Genomic DNA, 14,980 nt, shown 5'->3' with positions numbered 1-14,980 from the left:
AGTATATAGTATTTTGTGATTCAAAAGATGGGGGGGTTGGGTAGAGGTCAATATTACTTTATCCCCTGAAATGTCATTTGTTGTTTTCTCAGTCTACCAACCTCCTACTGCTACAAGTGTTTTCTTTGATAATTTATCAGAAATTCTTAAACAACATGAAGGTAAAGAAGTTATACTTATGGGTGACTTCAACTTAAATTGGCTTGACAAAGTACGCAGAAAAAAGCTCAAGGACATTGCCAAAACAAATCAGATGACACAAATGATAAATAAACCCACAAGAATAACAAAATCTTCTAACAAAACACTACTGGATCTAATTTTTTACAAATAAATCAGATAGGATAACTAAAACTAAAACTCTATCTGCTAGAAAGTTAACTAGATCACGGTGTAGGAATCAAATCTCACTGAAAAATAACCCCAATATATCTTTAATCCCAAAGAAAGATTGAGTACTTATTGAAAATGAAATAAAACAAACAAATTGGAATGACACTATTGAAAATAAATCCTGTGAGCAAGCATGTAATGAACTAATGTCAGCTTTTAAAGATATTTTAATAAAATATACAAAAACAATTGCTTGGAAATCTAATGCAAATCTGCCTTGGTTAAATAGTAATCTTTGGGACCTAATGAAAAAAGAGATGCCTCTCTAAAAAAAAATTAAAGTCTAGATTGACTACTGATCATCTAATATATAAAGGTCTGAGAAATAAAGTCATAATGCAACTTAGAAAGGCAAAAGCAGATTTCTTCCTTGAAATTATTAGAGATGCCAAAGGGAACAGTAAAAGACTATGGAAAAGCATTGACAAACTAACTGGAAAGGAAAAGCCCAAATATGATAGCATACAACTTAAAATAAATGGAAAAATTCAAGATGATAGCCTAGCTGTCGCTACACATTTTAATAATTACTTTTTAAATTCTGTGCAAACATTGGGTCAGAATTGTCCAAAGATCCACCCTCAGCACTCCTTAGTTTATGATAGTTCTGCCTTTCGTATAACACCAACTAATGATATAAAGGTTGGAAAGGTCCTCTCAACCTTGTCCAATAGCAAAGCGAAAGACATGTATGGTCTTGATACTGTTTTTCTAAAAAATCATAAAGAATCTATTAATGAGAGTACTTTTCCCAGTGCCTTGAAATCTGCTATGGTATAAATATGTATATTATGTATAATATGTATAAATCTGGTGACAAACTGGAAGTTAGTAACTATCGACCTATTAGCATCCTGCCGGCCATTTCAAAGGTCATTGAAAAGGTTGTAGCAGAACAATTAATTGCTCACCTTGATTCCAAGGCTTTTTTACATCCTATGCAGTTTGGGTTTAGGAAAAAACATTCAACAGAAACAGCATGCTGCTACTTCCTTGAAATAATTAAAACAAACCTAGATCAGGGAGGAATGGTGGGTGCAGTTTTTCTTGATTTGCACAAGGCTTTTGACACAGTTAATTATAACATACTATTAAACAAACTGGCAAATTATGACCTTTCCATAGACACACAAAATTGGATTAAATCTTACCTGAGTGGCCAACATCAGTGTGTGTGGATGAACAATGCTCTATCCCCATTTAAAGTATGCACCATGGGAGTGCCACAAGGGTCAATTTTAGGGTCGCTGCTTTTCAGCATATATATTAACGACCTTCCATCTGGGTGTAGTAATGTTGATTTAATAATGTATGCTGATGTTACATACTGAGGTTGCAATGAAATTAACTAAGGAAATGCAGAAGGCTAAATGATTCCTGTTTGACCTTAAATGTTGAAAAGACTGTAATCATGTTCTTTACAAACAGGAGCAAACTCAGGGATTGTCCTGAAATCTTAGTAACAGGCAAAAACCCAAAAATGTGGATGAATTCAAATATTTAGGGGTTACCCTTGATAATACTCTTAGTTTTAAAAATCATGTTAAAAAGCTGAGTAACACACTGAAATTTAATCTTATAAACTACAGACACATAAGAAACTCACTTAGTGCTGAAGCATCACATACATATTTAAATGCAATGATTCTCCCACATTTTTTCCATTGCATGACAAGTTGGTCTCAGGCATGTAAAACAGCCCTAAAACCACTTGAATCATTATATAAAAGTGCCCTTAAGATTCAAGACAAAAAAACACGGCAGTATCATCACTGTCAGATACTCGCCAAATATAGTATTTTAAATTTTGAAAATCTAATAATGCACACAAATGTATGCCTATTATTTAAAATCATTCATAATGCTACTGCTCCTTCTTTGAAAAAAATGGTTACACTCTGCTCAGAAAAAACAACAAGAGCTACCCGATCAGTTACCAGGGTTGTATTTCTAAACGCAGGACTTCTTTTGGTAAATCATCTTTTTATTTTATTACCATAAATCAATGGAACACACTTCCAACAGAGCTGATTACATGTAGGGATTTTAAAACATTCTCATGTCGCACAAAACATTGGATGCTGTCACAGCAAACTTGTAGACATTTGTGTGTGTATGTGTGATGGGGGGGCATATTTATTTATAAAAGGTGGTGGGAGGGGGGTAAATTGTTTTAATGATGTGGAAATGTGTGTATTCATAACTTTGTAACTGAATTTAGTAACTGTTCATTTAATTATATGTTTTATCAACCTGCCCAGGGACTACGGGTGGAAAGTAGCAAGTTGCTAAAACCTGGTGCAATGCATCTCTCCTTGTTATATACAGGGTTAATGTTTTATTGTGCACTGTCCCTGTTCAAATAAAAGAAATAATAATAATAACTTTATTTTTCGTGAAGCATTTTGTTTCATGTCAGCTGTGATAAACAGACATCCACTCTCATTACCTGTGTAACAGTGGTCAGACAGTGAGAGTTTTGCAGGTAAACTACTGCACACTGACGCCCGCTAGAGAATGAGGTGTTTAATGTCATTGATGGTGCATTCGCCTCACATGACAGCAGCTATCGGGCCGGGGTTCAAGACCGACTGTTTGGGTTGATTTCAAATATCAACAGTGTTCAACAACAAATTTGAGAAATTGCATACAGCACCTTTAAATGTATTAAAATGCATTAAACATATTCATTATTTTTAAGTAGGCCTAATATTTGTTAAATTTATTACATTTAAAGTTATTACATTTCTTATTAGGTCACAGTTACAAAACAGAATTGACAATCAAGTTTATATCATTTTATCAACTCCATGTCATCATATAACTCCAATACATCACATCTTTATAGAGTGCCCCAGGGATGACGCGTTTTTGTAGGCAAAACCCGGAAGCGAGTTAGCATTTTAGGACTTCCGGTTCCAACGCCGCAAAGTCTATGGGTTTTTTGAATGGGTTTTTGCTAAATCGCCTGAAATAAGGTCTGTGGTTAACAAAGCCTCTAAATACTTTCACGTTTTGATCTATGACATAAAACACACCAGTTATAACCCACTTGTGATTTTTTAAACTTTTACTGTGTCTTAAAATCGGCGGTTGCTAACAAATTGCTAAAAGGGACTACTTCCTTTGGCGGGGACTTTAGACATCATCATTAAAAACGGGACATTTGGACAGCATTTCTCATGAAAAAGTGGATAAGTATTAATAACAGCACAGATCATAATCAGCGAGCGTGTTTTTAAATAAAGTTGTTTTTAAATACAGTTTGAGGAAGTTTGGTGGTGACGTTGATCCGCGACCATGGTGTGCTGTAGTCCGTTTATAGCCTACTGTTAGCCTTTTATATCTGACCACTTTATTTAGGCTTCAGAATGTATAAATGTTGTGTTAACTTGTGAAGATTATCTTGATAGACAAAACATGTAAGTGTCATAACCCTTTGTTAAACACAGAGCTTATTTTCTGTGATTTTCCAAAAGTCTATGGGAAAAATGCATAGGCTTTCAACCGAGGGAACCCGTGCGCCGCTAACTTCCGGGTTGGCCTACAAAAACGCGTCATCCCTGGGGCACTCTATAGGAAAGCGTGTTTCCTCTTCTTTGCTGCCATCTTGTTACTCTTAACTAGGTTAAGACACCTCTCCAGCTCTCTTAAATAATTTAGGAGCTGAGACCTAGTCTTGACCATATACATCATATAGGTAGACGCCCTATTGGCCGCTGGGCGCTGAGATTTGCGGCCGCCATCTTAGATCGGTCATACTCCTAAGCTGCGTCCCAATTCGCCTACTTATACTACGTCCTAAAAGCATTTACTGTTTCTGTAAAGAAAAAGTACATACTTTTGAGTGTGTAGCAGAAGAGTAGACAAGCTTTGGGACATACTACCTCGTCATAACTGCGTCTTTAACGGACGTTCTGTCGCATATTTACGCAAACTGTAACTGTTTAAACTACCCTGTCAATCATCTCGTCACAGTTAAAATCCTCCACATTGAATTACATTTATTTTCCTACCGTTTCGGAGAGAAATGTAGTCGCACGTTAATCTGCCAGTCATGGGTCTTTCATACCGAACTCTCCTCATCTTTGCATAATGATGCATTTAAAAGTTAATGACCAAACGCATCGTTATAAAAGTTCACAATGCTGTTGCAGATGAAATATAATGTGGATAACATTTAATAAATATCTTTTCGTCAGGTTATATTAATTATTAATTATTCAAGCCCCTTTATCTTAACCGCTCTGCTTAACCGTCGGACCTCGCAAGTGTTCCACATAACTTACTATTCAGATCAGAAAGAAGTTCGAAAGCACTTGTTAGAATGCGCTCAATGCACGAAACTTACTTTTAGCCTTAGGTAACGTTAAGTGCCTATTACCAACACAATCCAATCTGAAGTTAATACATACATTGTTCGACCGGACATAATAACTGTTATTTGTGTTTGTGCATGTGATATCAGGAAGCAATGTATACACACATGACGGCAAAGCGCAAATCGAGTTACCCCTCCCACTTCTGCTAGTAGCCTATTACTGAGATTTCTTATTTTACTGCAACTATCTGTTTCTGCTTCTTTATCATATTTATAGTGTGTGATTTATAAATTACCTTATATCCTACATCACATATTTTGATTTTGGACGTCTGGTCACTTTATATCTCATATCAGAATATTATATAACTGTTAAGCCTACTATGAATATTAAAATACGCTGAACAATGTGTCCTGTATCATAGCTACATGAATGACCTTTGCAGCAAAAAAACCCGCATCAAAATCAGTTAGGTATTCAGTGAGATATAATTAATTAAATGCGCTGACAGCTCATTGCACCTGTCAAACAAGTTACACTGAGTGGAGCTCCACGGCTCGTCCGTGCCAATAGGCAGTAGCGTTCAATAGGGCGTCTACCTAATATGATGTCTATGGTCTTGACACTTATGAACCTTTATGAATCACATTTATTGTTAAGTCTAAGAATAAGAGTAAAATTACGTCATTCTTAGAATTTTGACACACTCAAGACTAAAATTTTACTCTGAGCGGATTTATACATACGGGCCCTGATATCATTTAACTTAATTAGTTGCTAGATGTTCTCCCAGCTGAATCTTTTCAAAATGTCTTGCTTTTTCAGTAGTGGATTAAACTGAATGTGTTCTCTGTTCCAGTTCAGTCCAGCAGAAGAGCTCAAACCCAGAGTCCAGCTGTGTGTCTATGAAGAGTGACTGCTCTATGGATCCACCACCAGTGTTTAAGAGTGGAGACAAACAGCCTGATCTCAGGTATATCATTTCTATAAAAGATGTGCTTATAGTATGTTGTTTTTGTTTTTTTTTATTGGAAGCAAAATGTATCTATCAGTCATTCAGTATAATACTAGCACTGACATCAAGTAAATGTAAGATTTGTTTTTAAGAAATTAATAAATTTTTGAGCAAGGATATGATATGCACTATACAACAAAATGTATCTCACAATACAATGAACTCAACCTTCCATTTCCATATAATCACAATCTCATTCTTGACTTCTTATTTGTTCAGACTGCTAAAAGTTAAGATATTAAAATGGTTTAAGCTGCAAAATAACTATATTTATTTCTAATGCTAATAGTATATACTGCACAGTGTGCACTAAGTAGTATGTTAGTATTCCATCACATCGGTGTTTGTTCCATCGATTCATTCCTGTACAGGGGGTCGTCCACACCATCACCGGCTATATGCTCTACACATCGCTGACCTTCAAATATGTTTTCGATTATCACCATGATGACGTTTACTGGTGCACTGCAGACACGTTTACTGGTGCACTGCAGACATTGGCTGGATAACAGGCCACTCCTACATCACGTACGGCCCATTAGCCAATGGCGCGACCAGTAATTTAACAGTTACAAAACAGAATTGACAATCAAGTTTATATCATTTGATCAACTCCATGTCATCATATAACTCCAATACATCACATCTTCATAGAGTGCCCCAGGGATGACGCGTTTTTGTAGGCAAAACCCAGAAGCGAGTTAGCATTTTAGGACTTCCGGTTCCAACGCGCCGCTAACTTCCGGGTTGGCCTACAAAAACGCGTCATCCCTGGGGCACTCTATAGGAAAGCGTGTTTCCTCTTCTCTGCTGCCATCTTGTTACTCTTAACTAGGTTAAGACACCTCTCCAGCTCTCTTAAATAATTTAGGAGCTGAGACCTAGTCTTGACCATATACATCATATAGGTAGACGCCCTATTGGCCGCTGGGCGCTGAGATTTGCGGCCGTCATCTTAGACCGGTCATACTCCTAAGCTGCGTCCCAATTCGCCTACTTATACTACGTCCTAAAAGCATTTACTGTTTCTGTAAAGAAAAAGTACATACTTTTGAGTGTGTAGCAGAAGAGTAGACAAGCTTTGGGACATACTACCTCGTCATAACTGCGTCTTTAACGGACGTTCTGTCGCTTATTTACACAAACTGTAACTGTTTAAACTACCCTGTCAATCATCTCGTCACAGTTAAAATCCTCCACATTGAATTACATTTATTTTCCTACCGTTTCGGAGAGAAATGTAGTCGCACGTTAATCTGCCAGTCATGGGTCTTTCATACCGAACTCTCCTCATCTTTGCATAATGATGCATTTAAAAGTTAATGACCAAACGCATCGTTATAAAAGTTCACAATGCTGTTGCAGATGAAATATAATGTGGATAACATTTAATAAATATCTTTTCGTCAGGTTATATTAATTATTAATTATTCAAGCCCCTTTATCTTAACCGCTCTGCTTAACCGTCGGACCTCGCAAGTGTTCCACATAACTTACTATTCAGATCAGAAAGAAGTTCGAAAGCACTTGTTAGAATGCGCTCAATGCACGAAACTTACTTTTAGCCTTAGGTAACGTTAAGTGCCTATTACCAACACAATCCAATCTGAATTTAATACATACATTGTTCGACCGGACATAATAACTGTTATTTGTGTTTGTGCATGTGATATCAGGAAGCAATGTATACACACATGACGGCAAAGCGCAAATCGAGTTACCCCTCCCACTTCTGCTAGTAGCCTATTACTGAGATTTCTTATTTTACTGCAACTATCTGTTTCTGCTTCTTTATCATATTTATAGTGTGTGATTTATAAATTACCTTATATCCTACATCACATATTTTGATTTTGGACGTCTGGTCACTTTATATCTCATATCAGAATATTATATAACTGTTAAGCCTACTATGAATATTAAAATACGCTGAACAATGTGTCCTGTATCATAGCTACATGAATGACCTTTGCAGCAAAAAAACCCGCATCAAAATCAGTTAGGTATTCAGTGAGATATGATTAATTAAATGCGCTGACAGCTCATTGCACCTGTCAAACAAGTTACACTGAGTGGAGCTCCACGGCTCGTCCGTGCCAATAGGCAGTAGCGTTCAATAGGGCGTCTACCTATATGATGTCTATGGTCTTGACACTTATGAACCTTTATGAATCACATTTATTGTTAAGTCTAAGAATAAGAGTAAAATTACGTCATTCTTAGAATTTTGACACACTCAAGACTAAAATTTTACTCTGAGCGGATTTATACATACGGGCCCTGATATCATTTAACTTAATTAGTTGCTAGATGTTCTCCCAGCTGAATCTTTTCAAAATGTCTTGCTTTTTCAGTAGTGGATTAAACTGAATGTGTTCTCTGTTCCAGTTCAGTCCAGCAGAAGAGCTCAAACCCAGAGTCCAGCTGTGTGTCTATGAAGAGTGACTGCTCTATGGATCCACCACCAGTGTTTAAGAGTGGAGACAAACGGCCTGATCTCAGGTATATCATTTCAATAAAAGATGTGCTTATAGTATGTTGTTTTTTTTTTATTAAAAATGTATCAAACAGTCAGTATAATACTAGCACTGACATCAAGTAAATGTAAGCTGAGATTTTTTTCCCTCTTTATATAATAGAATAAGTGTAAAATTGAGCACATTTTTCTAACCCCTGGTTCAGATTTGTTGACCATGTCTGGTCAGAACAGTGATGTTTCACATAGGGCTGTGATGCTCTGCAGACACACTGGACAGTTGATGTGAGTGCGCTCCAGTGTGTCTGCAGAGCGCAAGTTCAGTCTCCAGAATAAAATGATGCTTTTGATTACACCCAGGCGAGCAACCAGTTTAAGTCCATTTTATAATAAGTTATAATACTTATACTTACATAGTTAAATTTATAATCCATTTTGTTGTTTTTCTTGCTGACTATCAAGTTCATGGTCAACAAATGGCTTTTCTGAGGTATAATTACGTGACATTGTTTGCAACACTGACTGAACTGACGATTTCGGTAAGCTACTGTATCAACATATTTTCTATATTTTCATATATTTCGTTCTGCAAAGAGGAAAGGATGATCGCATTCATTCACGATCAGTGACAACTGTTCAAGATGAAAACTGAAAAGCTCAGTCTTTGTTCAACTTTCTTTTCGTAATATGAATAAATGCATAGCCTAGGCCTATTTACTTATCCTGTAAGTTTGTGAATAAAAATGAAAATGTGGACGAAATCAGAAGCTATTAAATGTCTTATCATTAAAATATAAAAATTAAAATGATGGGTAATAATTGATTATGACTTAATCATTTATTATGATTATGATTTTTTTACTGTCTGTCTAAATGACGGATTAACGCAACCTATGAGATATTCTGTTTGTAGTGCGTATGCGGTGCATTTTTTTTTTTGTGCCCATATTAAAGGGTAAGTTCACCCAAAAATGAAAATTCTGTCATTTATTACTCACCCTCATGTCGTTTCCCACCCGTAAGATCTTCGTTCATCTTCAGAACACAAATTAAGATATTTCTGATGAAATCCGATGGCTCAGTGAGGCCTGCATAGCCAGCAATGACATTTCCTCTCCCAACAATCTCCTCTCTCCTCTCTGAGCCATCGGATTTCATCAAAAATATCTTAATTTGTGTTCTGAAGATGAACGAAGGTCTTACGGGTGTGGAACGACATGAGGGTGAGTAATAAATGACAGAATTTTCATTTTTGGGTGAACTAACCCTTTAACGGATTAGAGTGTTCACACTGCACACGGATGCAGTCTGGCAGTGCGTTCCAGGAGCGGTATGTCTGCAGCAGTGCAGCGATCATTTACGCACAGTCTATTTTTTCTGCGCTGCACTGTGCTGAATTAAAATGATAGCACACTGTTCGCAAATAAACATGTCCTATTGACGTGAAAAACTAGTAATTTCTTGTAAAAAAAAAAAAAAAAAAAAACTCATAAAATATGCTATTTCTAATCATTAAAAAAAATTGAAAAAAATTGTCTCGCGACCCCCCGGGGGGTCCAGACCCCCACTTTGGGAACCACTGATCTAATTGATTAAACTGAATGTGTTCTCTGTTCCAGTTCAGTCCAGCAGAAGAGCTCAAACCCAGAGTCCAGCTATGTGTCTATGAAGAGTGACAGATCTATGGGTAACCCACCAGAGTTTAAGATTGGAGACAAACGGCCTGATCTCAGGTATATAATTTAAGTTATGCTTATAGTATTTGATTTTTATGAAATTGTTATAAATATACAGCACTTTAATGAGTTACAATCCTGCAAGTTGCAGTTTTTTAATAATTGCCATTGTGTGGAGACAAACAAACTGATCTCAGGTATATAATTTAGTTATTATTAATGATTATCTTTGTGTCCTTGTGCAGCGCTCTATGTATTGTATTGTTAACACATTCACACACTGTAAAAGCTGTTGGTCTGTTACTCAGTTAATGACACGATTACATCAATATCATTGTGTCTGATTCTTTACCCTCTTCATTCTGATTTAAGGTCAAATCTTCAATCCAGACCAGTTAAAAACAAAACTGTGTTCACGCCTGTGATTCAACCACAAGACTTTAATGAAAGCATGAGTCCTGGTTTCAGGTAAAATTTAAGACTTTTTGTTGTTTTATTTTTTAAGTACTGCAATGCACATCACTTAAACGCATGATTAATAATTAAAATATTTCAGAAACCTAATGATGTTCTGTGTCCCATAATACAGCAAACAAATAATCCATTTTGTGATTTATGGCTATTTACTTTACATTAACTTGTGTAATAATCTGATATTTTAATCTTACAGCCATGACTCTAAACCTGCTGAAGTCCTCAACACATTGAGATCAAATCTGAGGAAGAAGTTTGAGTGTTTGTATGAGGGAATATCAAGGCAGGGAAACCCAACACTCCTGAATGAGATCTACACAGAGCTCTACATCACAGAGAGTGAAAGTGGAGAGATCAGTAATGAGCATGAGGTGAGACAGATTGAGACACAGTCCAGGAGAGCAGAAACAGAGGACACACCGATCAAATGCAGTGACATCTTTAGACCTTTACCTGGACAAGACAAACCCATTAGAACTGTGCTGACAAAGGGAGTCGCTGGCATTGGAAAAACAGTCTCTGTGCAGAAGTTCATCCTGGACTGGGCTGAAGGGAAAGAGAATCAGGACGTCCAGCTCATATTTCCACTTCCTTTCAGAGAGCTCAACTTGATGAAGGACAAAACACTCAGTCTTTCAGATCTTCTTCATGTCTTTTTCCCTGAAACAAAAGAAATAGAAATATCCAGTGACAAATATAAAGTGTTGTTCATCTTTGATGGTCTGGATGAGTGTCGTCTGTCTCTGGATTTTCAGAGCGATGTGAGGTTGTGTGATGTGACTGAATCTGCCTCAGTGGACGAGTTGCTGATGAACCTCATTGTGGGGAATCTGCTTCCCTCTGCTCTCATCTGGATCACCTCCAGACCAGCAGCAGCTGATCTCGTCCCCTCTGAGTGTGTCCATCGAGTGACAGAGGTACGAGGCTTCAGTGACCCACAGAAGGAGGAATACTTCAGGAAGAGAATCAGTGATCAGAGTCTGGCCTACAGGATCATCTCACACCTGAAGTCATCAAGGAGCCTCTTTATTATGTGTCACATCCCAGTGTTCTGCTGGATCTCAGCCACTGTTCTAGAGAAGATGTTGAGTGAAGCAGAGAGAGGAGAGATTCCCAAGACTCTCACTCAAATGTACACACACTTCCTGCTCATTCAGACCAACATCAAACTTGAGAAGGACTACGAGAAGAAAGTGAAAGATGAAGACATGATCCTCAAACTGGGGAAACTGTCTTATCAGCAGCTTGTGAAAGGAAACCTGATCTTCTATGAGGAAGACCTGAGAGAGTGTGGCATTGATGTGACAGAAGCATCAGTGTACTCAGGATTGTGCACTCAGATCTTCAGAGAGGAGTTGGGCTTGTATCAGGGGAAAGTCTTCTGCTTTGTTCATCTGAGCATTCAGGAACATCTAGCAGCTCTATATGTGCATCTCTCCTTCATAAACAACATCAATGTGTTTGACCAGATTACCAAACCAACTAATGGAGACAAAGTTTCACTATCTGATCTCCATCAGAGAGCTGTGAATGAGGCTTTAGACAGTAAAAATGGGCATCTGGACCTTTTCCTTCGTTTCCTTCTGGGTCTGTCAGTGGAGTCTAATCAGAGTCTCTTACAAGAACTAAAGACACAGACAGGAAACAGCTCTCACAACAATAAGAAAACAGTTGACTATATTAAAGAGAAGATCAGTGAGAATCCCTCTCCAGATAAATACATCAATCTGTTTCACTGTCTGAATGAACTGGGTGATCTTTCACTAGTGAACGGAGCTAAACCTCGTATGTGGTCAGGAGGATTACTTAAAGTGAAACTCTCCTCATCTCAGTGGTCAGCTTTAGTTTTTGTGTTGTTGAGCTCAGAGCAGACAAAACGTCAGTTTAACCTGAGGAGTTTAATTGGAGCTAAATTGAAGTAAGTAACACTGAGTTCAATCATAACAATCTAAAACATTTTGAACAAAGAGAAACAAAGAGATCAGATGTGTTTAAATCACGGGGGCACAGATTGATTTCTGGGATATTGCACATAATTCATGAGTGCTTCTCAAATGGAGGCTGTGTCCTATTAAGGCTGTATATCTGGACTGACACATCATCAAGCGCTTCTGAAGACCATCTCAGTTTGAAGGATCCTTTGAAGGCAGCCTTCGTTCCATGTCCTTAATTCAGCTCATTTTGTCATTGTGTATCCTGTGTGTCATTCAATCACCCACAATCCTTTGCACACATTCCAATTCACAAAAAAGAACTGATGGAAAACGAATCGGCTCTGAGCTTATTTGAGTATATTATGAAAATGTAAGTCAAAAATAATGTTTTCAGAGATGAAGGCATACATGCTATCTTTTGTTTTGGTGTAAATTATTCACTGAGCACTAAACTGACAATAATGTAAGTCACTGGGAATCTACAAGCCTCAGAAGGACTGGACTAGGAAAGACACAGTCTCACTAGGATGCAGCCTTCTGTTTGAGAAGCTCCCAATATCAATATGCATGAGACTGCTGGAACTGGAGGATGATTGACTGCAGACTAATAGACCTGCCACAGCAACATTGACAAGAAAAAGAAAAAACAAATCTGTGTTGCTGAATATGTTTAGTAGCTTCTACAGTTAGATACTAAAAAACATTTTCACATTTCCTTTATAAAGTAGTTTAATTAAAAAAAAATATTTGATGATATTTTGTAAGATATATAATGTATTATTTACTAATGATATTACTATTGGCATTAATAATGAACTTAATTTTTATTCAAATAGTGACGCAGTAAACACAGGAGATGAAGTTCTTCAGAAGCTCCTGCCTGTGGTTACAGCAACTAGATCAGCTCGGTAAGTAACACTGAGAACAATCATCACTGTTAAAACATTATCACATTTATTAAACAATATAAATTGATGATTTAGTAAAAAATATGATTGTCACACTTCAGCTTTTAAACCCTCCACCTCTCTGACCTGATTTGTGATCTACGTAACCGTTTTTATGACATTTTTGTGAGAAATTTATTTTCAAATATATGCATTTATAATGCATGTATGATAAACATTTATATTTAGACTTTATTTATATTGATTTGATATAAATGTATATACATTAGTAAGACTGTGCCGCGTCACCCCCCTGGGTGGTTTCTGCCGCGACCACGTAACACTATCTTGGTCACGAGCCACTTCCTCTATTCATATTACTCAACTCCTCTAAAAGGTTTACCTTTATAGATTCAGGAGGAGTCAGGTAGGCGTATAATATTTTCTTCTTAGATTATATTATCTCAGGGTCTACTTCTGATCACTACCGTACCTCCTAGGCCTACGGTTCAGATATCAACCAAGCCTACCTGGGTGGGGTGGGTTTGCCTTCCGTTCAGTGCACCAAAGCTGGCTCTTCGCCCTCAGAGGACAGCTATGCCTGCTAATGCACTCCTACGGACCACTCTGTTGCGACTGGTTGGCAACCTTGACTGACTTTGTAAAGTCCGTCGGGATATCTTTATAAAAATCTATCTTTTTCAGACAGTCAACTACTGATACCCCAAATGGATTCTCACTCTACAACAATAAACAGACTGAGACAATACTATCAGAGTTTGAGGGCAGTCCCCATTCTCATTTTATTATTTCTTGCAAAGGCAAAAGCTAAATACACCACTCTATGCCAGCTAAGCTAGAAGTTCCATGGGCCAGAAAAATAATTACATTTTAAAGCTTACCCTCTTCTCTATTCAGTATATGTTTTCTCTAAGAAAATCAGATGTCTTCTTTGATCTTCTGAGGGTTGTGGTCTGGCGAAGGCTTCCTCTTGCTGCTTGCTAGTATGCTCTTTCTTCCTTCAGCAAAATTACACAACTACTACTTCTCCTACTACAACAACTAGAGCTATAGAGGCCCCTGTTCTTATATTCTCTTTTGACGCACTTTTCTCTTCATTGACGCACATGTGGTTTCTACTTGGGTCAATTGCTAGGTTACTTGTCTATCACCTTTTTTACTTGAATCAATGCATTTTGTATTTGCAGCAATGGCTTAAGCAATACACACATTTTTTATTATACATTTTTATCAGATTGACAAGACCAAATCAAAGTGTTTGGAATTGTAATTAACATATAATGATTTTAGATGAATCACAGTTAATGTGTTTGATATCTGAATCTAAAGCTGATTTCATTCATCTTCACTCTCATCACATCACATCACATCAGTGGTGAGGCTACATAAGGTCAAGGTGGCACTGACCCACTCAGATTGACGGCTGCTCCACCCAATCAAATGTGACACCAAATAATAATAAGGCGAAAAATCACACATAAATGACAATAAGTATTGCTCAAATACATGAATTTAGCGGATGTCACTCCCAGTTAAGCATGAAAAACAAAAGATTTTTTCAAATTTTGAATGGATTATATATAGTCTAGAGTGTTCTCTTTAAGGCAGGAACACACCAAGCCGACGGTCGGCCGTCGGGCAGTTTTTATTTGTCGGCCGATTAAGTTTTCTCAGTGTGTTCCGCACTGTCGGCTGAAGTTGGTCCTCGTTGGCTTTTTTTCGGCCGATTCGACATGTTGAATCGGCGTCGGAGCTCGTCGGGCCATCTGATCATTCTGATTG

General features: G+C 37.4%; 1 pseudogene; it reads left to right on the top strand.

The window, feature by feature from the left end:
* Positions 1-14,980, top strand: part of LOC125260502 — a 175,620-nt pseudogene that overhangs the window by 16,109 nt on the left and 144,531 nt on the right.

The sequence above is a fragment of the Megalobrama amblycephala genome, linkage group LG24, assembly GCF_018812025.1.
Source record: "Megalobrama amblycephala isolate DHTTF-2021 linkage group LG24, ASM1881202v1, whole genome shotgun sequence".
In the NCBI taxonomy this organism is placed as follows: Eukaryota; Metazoa; Chordata; class Actinopteri; order Cypriniformes; family Xenocyprididae; genus Megalobrama; species Megalobrama amblycephala.
Note: the sequence above shows the minus strand (reverse complement) of the source record. Positions and strands in the feature narration are given on the sequence as shown.